The 12,265-nt window shown below is 49.8% G+C and overlaps 1 protein-coding gene across 1 annotated transcript in view; it reads right to left on the bottom strand.

The window, feature by feature from the left end:
- LOC142575565 (phosphatidylcholine:ceramide cholinephosphotransferase 2-like) overlaps window positions 1-12,265 on the bottom strand; it is a 276,015-nt gene that overhangs the window by 146,680 nt on the left and 117,070 nt on the right. The window lies entirely within an intron of this gene.

Below are 12,265 nucleotides of genomic sequence, written 5' to 3'. Positions count from 1 at the left end.
CCCCAGGCCGCCAGGCCAACGCTACCCTTGGGGCTTGCGACCCAGGTACAACCACGGGCGTCAGCGCCGAGTTCCCAACAGATCGTACCAGCAGTCGGATCCAAATATCTGGTTGGCAGCGGTGAGATCGCCTCCCACTTCAAATATCTGGTTGCCAGCGGTGAGATCGCCTACGACTTCAAACAACGGTCTGCCAGCGGCGAGATCGCGACAACGGAGGCCAGCAGCAAAGAGATGCAGTTGACAGTATGCTGAGCAGCTCAACGACGATCCGGGAGCAGTGCAACGAGCCCTGTGTGACGACTGGTTGCCTGCAGCGGAACGACTGCGCGGAATTCCTGCCTGCGAGGTTTGGTGAGTGCGGGACTTTCTTCTTCTGAGCTTTGCCAGGCTTTTGTTAGTGTTAGAAACAGAGCTGGTAATTGTGGTTGTCGTTGCTGCCGGGTTAGTTTGCGGCAAGACAATAGTAAGCAGTAGAGAAAGCAGCATTCAGAGCAGCCATGGATTTGAAGTCGTTGCGCAAACCGAAATTGTTGGAGCTTGCAAGAGAGTTGGGTCTGGATGTCTCGGACAAACTCAGAAAACCTGAACTGCTAAAGGCTATTCTTGAGTTAGAGGCTGAGGATGACGAGCTGTCGGAATGCCTTGAGACTATTGAGGAGAGGTCAAAAAGACAGGAGCGCGAACTTAAAGAGCAGAAAGAAAAAGAAGAGCGCGAACACGCTTTGGAAATGAAGCGTCTCGAGGTAGAGATGGAACGCGCTCGTAATGGAAGTCAGGCACACGGTGCAGGAGAACGAGTATTGTTCAAAATGACTGACCTGATGCGGCCGTTTAAGCTTGGAGAGGACATTGGTTTGTTCCTGGTTAACTTTGAGCGAACGTGCGAGAAGCAGGGGTTCTCTCGGGAAACGTGGCCACAGCGCTTGCTCACTTTGTTACCCGGCGAGGCGGCCAACGTAGTCGCTCGCTTGGATAGAGAGGAAGCAGAGGATTTCGACAAAGTAAAATCGAGTCTGCTAAAAAAGTACCGGCTGTCTGCGGAAGCGTTCCGTCGGAAGTTTCGGGAAAATGAGAAAGGCAAAAGTGAGTCATATACAGAGTTTGCGTATAGGCTTATGTCGAACATGCAGGAGTGGCTCAAAGAAGAGAAAGCGTTTGGTGACCACGATAAAGTTCTGCAGTGTTTCGGGCTAGAACAGTTTTATAGTCGGTTACCGGAGAACGTGCGATACTGGGTCTTGGATAGGCCAGACGTGAGTACGGTGGCTAGAGCCGCTGAGCTAGCCGAGGAGTTTGTGACGCGTCGAGCTCGCGGAGCTAAGGACGGTCAAAAGGGTGAATTTGGCTCCAAGTCTGAGAGGCCAAGGTTCACGCCCATGAGATTTAAGGGGGACACGCGTAGTGAGGATGCGAGTGAAAGCAATCCGACCAAACGTAAAGAGACGGCAGCCGAAGCCGAACGCAGAAAGCGGTTCGAGATGAGGCGAGCGGGCGTTTGTTATACGTGCCAGAAGCCGGGTCACTTTTCGGCGCAGTGTCCGGAAACAACACCAAAAGTTGTGTTTTTTTCAATAGGCAGCACTGACGAGAACATGAAGCTTCTTGAGCCTTACATGCGAGACCTCCTCGTAAACGGGAAAGAGTGCCGAGTGCTTCGCGATTCCGCAGCTACGATGGATGTAGTTCACCCGTCTTACGTAGAACCCCATATGTTCACGGGCGAGTGCGCGTGGATCAAGCAAGCCGTGGAAGCTCATAGCGTGTGTCTGCCGGTAGCAAAAGTGCTTATTGAAGGACCTTTCGGAGCGCTTGAGACGGAGGCGGCAGTGTCATCTATGCTGCCACCCCAGTACCCGTACCTATTTTCAAACAGGTCCGATCACCTCCTGCGCGAGAAGGGGCTTTTGTTTGGTGAAGCTAGTGTTCAGGCCTTAACCAGATCGAAGGTTCGGGAGCTCGCTGCAAAGGCGGTAGTTGCGGGGCCGACGTTATCAAACAACGAAAAAGGGTCAGAGGCGCAGCAAGCTGATATTCAGAGCACGCCCGAACAGAATAAAATTGAGTCTGTAGCGTTGAAGGCGCCAGATACTGGAGAGGAAACGCCCGATGCGGGAAAGTTAGAAGAGCTATCTACTGATTTGCTCATCGCGCCTACGTCAGACGGACTTGATAGGTTGCTAAAAGTCAGCCGGACGGCTTTGATAGCCGAGCAAAAAAAGGATGGCAGCCTGGAAAGCGTGCGCTGCAATGTCAAAGAAGGTATCGCCAGGAAAACTGCGCGTTTTGTGGAAAGAGGTGGAGTCCTGTACCGGAAGTATCTAGACCGCCGAGGAGTGGAGTTCGATCAGCTGGTCGTGCCTCAATGCTATCGTCAGGATCTGTTGCGCTTGTCACATGGGGGTTCGTGGTCCGGACACCTAGGAGTTAAGAAAACTAAGGACCGTCTCTTGCAAGAGTACTATTGGCCAGGGTGTTTTCGGGACGCAGACCATTTCGTGAGGACATGTGACACTTGTCAGCGGGTGGGCAAACCAGGGGACAAATCGAGGGCGCCGTTGAAATTGGTACCTATCATTACGGAGCCTTTTAGACGGCTCGTTATTGATACAGTGGGACCTCTGCCGGTAACAGCCACGGGGTACAGACACATTTTGACTGTGATCTGCCCAGCGACAAAGTTCCCTGAAGCAGTGCCGCTTAAAGAACTCAGCTCAGTTGAGATAGTTAATGCACTACTGTCCATATTTGCGCGAGTTGGTTTTCCTGCAGAAATTCAATCAGATCAGGGCACAGTGTTTACTAGCGCTTTGACGACAACTTTTCTCGAAAGGTGTGGGGTAAAGCTGCTACACAGCTCAGTGTACCACCCACAGTCGAATTCCGTTGAGAAGCTCCACTCCGTCATGAAGCGCGTGTTGAGAGCCTTGTGTTTTGAACATCAAACTGACTGGGAGCTGTGTCTGCCTGGGGTGATGTTTGCTTTAAGGACCGCGCCGCATGCGGCTACGGGGTTTTCGCCAGCTGAACTGGTGTACGGTCGCTCGCTTCGATCTCCGCTTCGCATGCTTCGAGAATCGTGGGAAGGTAGGGGCGACGACCCAGTCGTGGTGGAGTACGTGCTTAAGCTCCTCGAACGCTTAAGAAGGGCACAGGAGTTGTCAGGTGAAGCAATGGCAAAGGCCCAGCAGAGGGCCAAGGTTTATTATGATCGGACAGCCAGGGCCCGTCGTTTTGAGGTTGGCGATGAGGTCATGATATTGCGCACATCGCTAAACAACAAACTAGACGTGCAGTGGGAGGGCCCAGCACGAATTGTTCAGAAACTGTCGGACGTTAACTACGTGGTAAGTCTGCCAGGAAAGCGGAAAGCACAGCAAGTTTACCACTGTAATCTGCTCAAACCTTATAGACAAAGGGAAGCAGTGGTGTGCATGATGGTAAACGTTCCTGAAGAGCTTCCGGTCGAGCTTCCGGGACTAGGCTCAGTGACGAACAGGGAAGACACCGGTCAAGTCATTAGTGACCTTATCAGTAAAGCACCGCTGTCGCCTGAGCAGAAAACCGAACTACACCAGCTATTACAAGAGTTTCAAGGTCTGTTCTCTGAGAGGCCTGGTAGGACTTCTGTACTTACTCATGATATAGAACTTACCTCCACAGAGCCAGTACGATCCAAGGCGTATCGGGTGTCACCCCGCCAGAGCGATATTATGGAGGCTGAGGTAAAGAAAATGCTACAGCTCGGTGTTATTGAGGCAGGTGAGAGTGATTATACCTCCCCTTTGATTTTAGTTGAGGTACCGGGCAAGGAACCTCGTCCTTGCGTCGACTACCGCAGGCTTAATTCCATCACTAAGGATCAAATTTATCCGATCCCTAACATCGAGGAGCGCCTTGAGAAAGTTAGTAGCGCTCAGTTTATTTCCACCCTAGATCTTGTCAGGGGTTATTGGCAGGTTCCACTTACAGAAGAGGCTAGTAGGTATGCGGCGTTCATTTCACCAATGGGAACATTCCGTCCTAAAGTGTTGAGTTTTGGTTTGAAGAACGCGCCATACTGTTTTTCCAGCCTCATGGATAAAGTGTTGCGGGGACAGCAAGAATTCGCTTTACCGTATCTAGACGACGTAGCGATATTCTCCGCATCCTGGTCTGAGCATATGACACACTTGCGGGCAGTGCTAACCCGCCTGCGCGAAGCAGGCTTGACAGTAAAGGCTCCTAAGTGCCAGTTAGCACAGGCCGAGGTTGTCTACCTCGGTCACGTGATTGGTCAGGGTCGTCGCCGCCCCTCTGAAATAAAAGTGGCCGCTGTGCGAGACTTTCCGCAACCGCGCACAAAGACCGATATTCGGTCGTTCTTGGGTGTCGCCGGCTACTATCAGAGGTACATCCCTAGGTACTCTGATATTGCGGCTCCCCTGACGGATGCTCTAAGAAAGACAGAGCCTCAAACAGTCGTCTGGGACGAGACAAAGGAAAGAGCTTTTAGCGCCCTAAAGAGTGCCCTAACAAGCCAGCCTGTGCTACGATCGCCAGACTATACAAAAGGGTTCATTGTTCAGTGCGATGCTAGTGAGCGAGGCATGGGCGTTGTACTGTGCCAACGGGAAAATGGAGAAGTAGAACACCCCGTCCTGTATGCTAGTCGTAAGCTGACCAGTCGTGAGCAGGCGTATAGCGCCACCGAGAAAGAGTGTGCATGTCTCGTGTGGGCCGTTCAGAAATTGTCATGCTATCTAGCCGGCTCGAGGTTTATCATTGAGACAGATCACTGCCCTCTCCAATGGCTGCAGACCATCTCTCCCAAAAATGGCCGCCTCCTGCGCTGGAGCCTCGCTTTACAACAATATTCCTTTGAGGTGCGTTACAAAAAGGGGAGTCTCAACGGTAACGCCGATGGCTTAAGTCGGAGCCCCTAACGTAGGAATCAGCCTCAAAATTGTTTGTTACTGATGTTTTTCTTCCTGAGGCAGGATTTTTTTTTAACATATTGCTTTTGTTTAGTGTTTCAAAGTGATGATATGCTTTCTAGTGCAATTTTTCAATTTGTGGACGCGTTCTGAGTGATGCTAGACTACTGTAAGGAACTAGGCAGTGGTATAAAAAGGGGAAAGAGCCTGGCAGGGCTTAGTGAGGGTTGTGCCGTGCTTGCTGACTGAGCGGTTGAGTTTTCAGCGTAGTTCTAACGCTTGCCGGGAACGAGAACAAAAATGTGAACTCTCCCGAAGTCACTTTGCAGTGTCCCGTGCGAACCTGAACGAGAGAACGAGGCCTTCTCTGTGCGCTGCGCTCAAGAAACGTCAAGGGACGCCCGACTTCGGTTATGAGCATCATCGAGCGACATCCCTCCGGACAGCGGATGCAGTCCCCTGTCCATCGGGATCTCCTTTCCCCGGCGGGGCGGTCTGTTGCGTTTCGCCTGCGACACGTGGTTTTGCCGGCGCGACGGCGGCGGGGCGGCGGACATTTTGGCCCGATCGTCGTCACCGCAACACTCATCGCCAGGTGTTTCCAGGCGCGTCTGCGGCGATGCGACCGCCTAGGGATCTCGTTCCAGTCATTGTGCCCGAAACAGGCGATGCCAAAGCAGGGACCATCTTCTCGTTACAGTCATTGTGTCCGACCGGCAGCGCCACGACAGTGTGCTGCGCAGCGCCACGACAGTGTGCTGCGCAGCGCCACGACAGTGTGCTGCGCAGCGCCACGACCAGGTGCTACGAGATCGTGCGCAGCGCCACGACATGGTGCTACGGCGTCGCTACGACAGTGTGCGTCACCATTAGCCCATTGTACATTCACGTGCTCGTCTTTTGAGGGGTTCCTTCTTGCCCTCAACTGCGAGAGTATAAAAACAGCTGCCCCCGGACGCCAGAAGAGGGCTCCGATTTCTTCCGTTGAGTGAAGTGCTCTCCCGTCTCTCTACTTCGGTCAAACCTGACCGCCAACTCTTTGCGATGTTAAAATAAACAAGTTGTTTCGTTGTTACCTGTCGACTCATGCTTTGCCGGGACCTCCGGATGCTTGCAGTTGTACCCCAGGCCGCCAGGCCAACGCTACCCTTGGGGCTTGCGACCCAGGTACAACCACGGGCGTCAGCGCCGAGTTCCCAACAGATCGTACCAGCAGTCGGATCCAAATAGCAGCCTGTTAAAGGATACGCATGCGCAGAGAGCGCGGTAACAGGAGACGTATACGGGAGCAGCAGAGGTGGTAGTAAAGAATTCGTTAAGAACGTGTTGCACTCACGGAACAGAAGTTGCTGAGGGACTTCACCATTGCCAGGACGCTTACGGTTTTACACCCGGAAGTGGAATATAGCAGCTCAATGCAATGAGTTCTGGCGCGCTTTAATCGAGCACGTCACAACGTGTCACCACGTGCGGCCCTGCACCCTTTTACGTAAAGCCACTACACTGAGGGGCTTTACTTTAACGTCTATGCCTACACTGGCGCGTGTACGGTAACGTTAACTAAAGCCCCTCCATCCACGCGCCAGCGCCGCTTTTTCCAAGTAGCACCAACCTTTGATGTGCGCCGCTGTTCCCTGATTCGTCGCTCATACCAGTTCCGCTTCCGCAATTTCCGCTTCTGTGGTTTCTTTTACGGGCCGTTCCGCTCTAGGGATTTCCGGTACCTGAAGTTTCGCTTGTTGTACGCTCGTACCGTTAGTCAGCAGTGACGTCGCTCCCGCCTAAAACCAAAAGCTGTAACTACGCAAGTTCCGCTTGACGCCGGAAGCTGAGAGGGTGAACGAGAGAGAAGCGCGGAGGAGGAGGGTAGGTTGGCGGTAACTTAACCCGGTTGGCTGAAACGTTAAGAACACGCATACCTGACTATTACGGCAATGCACCCGTGGCGGCGGACATATCAGCAAACGTGTGATGAATATTTCTTATATATTATTCACTAATTGACTTTCCAATTATATTAGGACACTTGTTGCAAGTGAGTGACTGAATGCACGTACTTGTGGGAATCCTCAGATTTGCACCAATACAGAGTTTTGGCTGGTCCGTATAATGAATTACCCTTCACGGAATACGGGGTTATCGGAGACGTAGACGTGAGCAGCCAAAAAGAGCATCCGCATTGGCGGCGACATCGTGTAACGCTCCGTTTAAACAGAGGGGACAGAGCTGATATTGCAGTTACCAACGGCATTCTACTTAGTTGCTGGTGTAAAGTGTTTGCAGATACGTAATTGTCAAGAAACAGTCTTCTTTTTCTTATTTTATATCACTGCACCAAAACACTAAAAAAATATAAAAACGTTTCTAACAGATTGCCGGACAAAGCGTTCACAAGAGGCCGCTATTACCGTTCTTATGGAAGTATTGGCAGATGGGCGTTCTTACTGCCGTCCACGTCTCCGGTATTCCGTGAATGGTTAATACGTTATACGGAGAAGCTGTAATACTATATGTTATGGAGGTATGTCTTCTTCAAGCTCGCGAAGAAGTACACTGCGTGACAAATTTTGAGGAATAATGACTAGGAACTGCTGTAAGTCTCAGGATTCCTGTCCTAAACAGATATGCCTCAATTAAACACCCGAACGGCTTTAAGATACAAAAGCATTGGGCCTGAAGTAGTTTGTTAAAAGTCGAATTATTAATTGGTTAGTTCATTCTTAATTAAATACGTACTTAATTATGTCCACTACTCGTAATCACATGCTACAAGAACAACAAAACAAAAAACGACATTTCCACTACTCCGCCTTCAAAGAAAACTCGCACTTGTTTGATAGTAGCTGATGCTGTTGCGATCGGCCTGTAGGGGTAGCGAACTGCAAGCGTTTCACGGCCCGCTGCAATTGTTTCGATCAACCTGTGGGAGTAGCGATCTTCGGAGAAGCGACCTTCGAACCTTTGCCGGCGCCAGCGAGTCTAGCCACGTCCGGCGGACCATGTATTGTTGGTTGATTCGCTGTCGCCTTCACGGTCTACTTGGAGCAAGGGAACTCCGGGAAAAGGGCATCTTGCGGTGCTTTCTCACGGGCCCCAGAAGTCGTCACAGTCAAATGACAGACGCGACGGCTAGCTGCGGGATCAGCTCTGGGGTCAAGAGGCACTTGCTTGGGTCAAGCGTATCAACACCTGTCTAAGACGACTCACTCCCCTCGGTGTGTTCACTAAAACCAAAGTGAGGAAGTGAGTGTGTAAACCCTCCTCCTCAATGGCGGGTCGACTACGATGTCTTTGGACGCTCCCATTGGATGAAGGTTGAACGGCAGTTTTCCCTCACCTAGGGATCTAGGGAGGACAGAGAGTTTTTAAGCAGCCGTTTCCGGCTTTTCAGTGTGCATTTTCTTTCAGTCATGCTAGACTCATGAACTGTAACGTTCTCCACCCTTCATGCAGATATTGCAAATAAATCTCATATTCATCGTTCTCGATGAGAACAAGTCCTTCCCGTCAACAACGTCCTCAACGTGGATGAGTCGGACGACGGCATGGGTCAGCCACCATTTATTTCATGCCCGACCCCAATCCTTACAATGCGCATAATCATGCATCTTGTTAATGGTCCATTTCACCGCGAATTGTTGCTTTATAAATTATCATGATAACCAGGCACCCAAACCTGCGCCTTGTTCCTCTTATTATTTTGTTCTGATTGTAGCAGCTACTGTATTAAATACGGATACATTTGATGACCCCCCATGGTCAGGAGTAATTTGGATGCCTTTTTCATCAACTAGTTTTGAAAACAATGAAAAGAAAGGAGAGCGAGGAAAAGAAAACGGCGGCTATTAGCATACACCGTTTCATACTTCATAGGTAACGCCGGGGAAGCTGTGCAAATAGTGCGGTTGCAGGTATATCGCAGTGAAATGGCTTTTGATCTGCCACGTTTTCCTACTGAGTAATTTTTTCAAGCCTAATAACTATATCGTATGTTAAGCTAATATTGCATGAAAGGAAGTCTTTGTACCTTTTTTTGCTTCCTATATGTGACACTTTCGGTCACGAATGCAGTTGATGCGTTGTTGATCTTATACCGTATACACAATACAAACGTGTCACTCCACGCTTTCAGATTTCGATATGTGACGTATTCTATGTAATAACTGGTTCATATTATTTCGAATCTAACTCATGCGGTCACTGTTACATCAAACTGCGCAACAGGGGCCGAATTCACAACACTTTTAATTTGTAAGAGCCGTATTCCATTGGCTGGCCGCCTTCGCTAACGAACACGTAGATGTCAATAGGTGGTGTCAAAATCCACGCCCTAGCGACGGTTCTCCCTAGATAACAGATCTCGAAGGCTGTGCTTTTGCTGACTGCGTGTGCCTGAAGCCTATCGAGAACTGGAAACACGTCAGGGCTGTCACGTTTTGGGCAACCACTTATTGGCTGGCGTGTGCTCTTGCCAACAGTTTTAGAAAAAAAAAAAAAAACTGTGATGAACTTACAGTAAAGGTTGTTAGCATCTTTTTTTTTCGGTCTGTCGAAGTGAAACTGCGATCTCAACTACAGCTAAAAAAATGTTGCGCTGTGATGCGCGTTTCCTTCTGTGCACTCTACACTGCTTATCAGAATAAATCTCTTTAGTTTTCCAGTCTTTTTTGTTTTCGTTTATTCTTAGGGCTTTCTCCTTTTCTTTCACCTCCACGGAACTGAGCAGCTCCTTCCAGAGATACGAGTTCAATGCAACCTACGAACAAGCACATTTAAACAACCGACCAGAAAGGAACTTGTGCAGTGTCCTGCACCCACATTGCGGCATTCCTCTTCGTTACTTTTGCTAGTTGCTCATTTTCTTTTTTCTCTTCTTTTTTTTATGCAGGCTGAATGGTTTCTTTGAAAATAAAACGGAGAAACGACACAGGGGGAGAGAAAACATAATGTTGGAAAGTTTACCCGCCGAGCTTGGCCGTACGTACAGGACTACTCCCGAAACATAATATGCCATAAAGCCTCAGGCGAACGCCGCATTTCAGTGTGTGCCGCCCACGCATTGTGGTGCTGGGCTCGCAGTATCGATATCGAAAACGGCCCGGCGTGCACAGAACACCCTTCTGCTCGCTCGCTCTTTCACTGTGCCGTCCTCTTTCTCGTTTCTTTATTTTGAGTCCACCTACTTTAACTCTATTTGCTCTGGACCATATTGAATTTCCACTTTCTATTTTCCGCGGAACCAATTCTCCCCGAAAATCGAAAGTTGGATGATTCGCGGCTGCGTACGTGGGCGTCCGATCTTATCGCGCCCTGACGATCCGAGCGCGGGCTATTTTTGATACTGCGCGGCAGGAGAGCGTTGCACCGTCATACACGTTCGCTCCATCAGCGCTACTCGGCAGTTCACGACGCGCTGGCGGTGCACTGGGCAGCAAGCTCACCTTGCACGTCTAGTTCGAGAAGCTTCGGCCGTAAACTTACACCAGCAGCACAACGCTCTCCTTCCGGAGATGTCGAACGCCTGACGCCCTCGCGTTTGAATCGAAAGCTACACCGGGATAACGCGACGATTCTATTCCAATGGTATTCCTTTTCGCGCTTCGTCAGTGGTAATAGTGGCACTCCTCGGACGTTATCAACCGCCGGCCACGCGAACAGTGGATGATAAAAAAGTCGCAGGTTTACCCGAAAGCCGAAGCATAGATTGCGATGGCAAATTAGTGGACAGCTATACGAAGTAATGATAGTAGTTTTATCGGCCGTATAAATTTGTGAACATAGGCATACTAACTAAATTAACAAGCACGGTGCCACGCGCGCACAAGCAAACATGACCACAACTCACTCGATGACCGCGGAAACTCGCTGTCAAAACGCTGGAGTGAGGAAGCGCGGCAGCAGCAGCGAGGGAAGTGACCTTCGTGCTGCCGCTCGCTTCAGTGCGAACAAATCCGCAAAAAAAAAAAAACACAGCGCAGTGCGGACTCTGTACTCGCCGCAGCCTACCCTCGCCCCCGGAGCCTTGCGCGCGACGGAAGAAGGCGCGCTTGCGCCCTCACACGCTTTCACTCACACATAGAGCATATGGCGCGCAGGGACGGACTTTATCGCCCTTGGACTTTATAAGGAACCTTACGGCGTCGGCAGAAATGCGCCGGGAGTGTTTTTGTAATTGGTATCGCCATAAAAAAGAATACAACAGGCCAAAATGAATCCTTCATTATACACCGGCCCTACAAATTGTGGCCGCACGCACGTTGGCAAACCTGCTTCCTTCTGTCGGTGAGCGTTTCATATACGCTTAGAACACAGGCTTATCTTTACCGGTTATCTGACAGCTATGCAATGTTCACAATCGGATGTACGACGGTTAGAGATCTGAGAATAAACGTTTCATCGGCAGCGACCAGATGAAGGCGTAGTGCATACGTGCACGCAGCTCCATGCATGACCCACGCATGACTCTTTTTCAAGCGAGCTTGACTCGAGGAAGCCACGGACGCGCTCAGAATTGTGTTGCAGTTCGGCACTTTTGGATATTCAGTATACGACGTATAAGCAAACACGCCTAAGGGCTCAGTTATGCTACCGACTTTTCACGATTGCACAAACTTCTTTTCGCAGGCTTTCCACAAGGCGCGACGTATTCTTTTGTCACAGAGATGGATAGAAACTGTTCCAATAAATCTGCACACAAAGTAACTGTGCTGCCAGAAGTCGCAACGAGCACGACCTCAAAGCAGCTCTGAATTAAGTTATCCCCGACAGGGAAAGGCGTCAGCTTTTCATCTTGCATTTCTTCAAGAAGTCTCGTATTCGCTTCGAAGAGATTATATACATGTGCAGACTAATTATCCCAAACTGGGGGCAGCACCAAATGGCGCTCCTATGAACTGCGATGCGATACAAAGCAGTGCAAAAACGACTGAACTTTAAGTACGCACGAAGTCCAGATCAACCGAATGGGCCCCAAAGAAATTTTCTGGACGGATAACTATACGAACAGCTATGGCTTTCAACAACCAAGTTTTATTCTCTTTTTTATTATTATCGCTGAAACTGTGATTAGACAAATGGCTATTTCTGGAAGCACATTGACAAAAGGGACAGATTTAAATTACGCTTAGGCAGACGACCTTTTCCTCGAAAGAAATTAACACCATGTTTGTGTAGAGTGCTTGACTTCGGCACTATCGAAAGTTGCATTTTTACTTGCTCTAATTACGGGAATGAAAAAACGAGGAACGCTTCAACTGGTAACGCACTATTTCGAGCTGCTTACACGCCTTACTATAAGGTATACAGCGTCTTATTATTGCATAGATGGAACTTTCAGGGGTTGGTATCAC

This window comes from Dermacentor variabilis, chromosome 1 (assembly GCF_050947875.1).
Source record: "Dermacentor variabilis isolate Ectoservices chromosome 1, ASM5094787v1, whole genome shotgun sequence".
NCBI lineage: Eukaryota > Metazoa > Arthropoda > Arachnida > Ixodida > Ixodidae > Dermacentor > Dermacentor variabilis.
The sequence above is the reverse complement of the archived record's forward strand: the minus strand, read 5'-3'. Positions and strand labels throughout refer to the sequence as shown.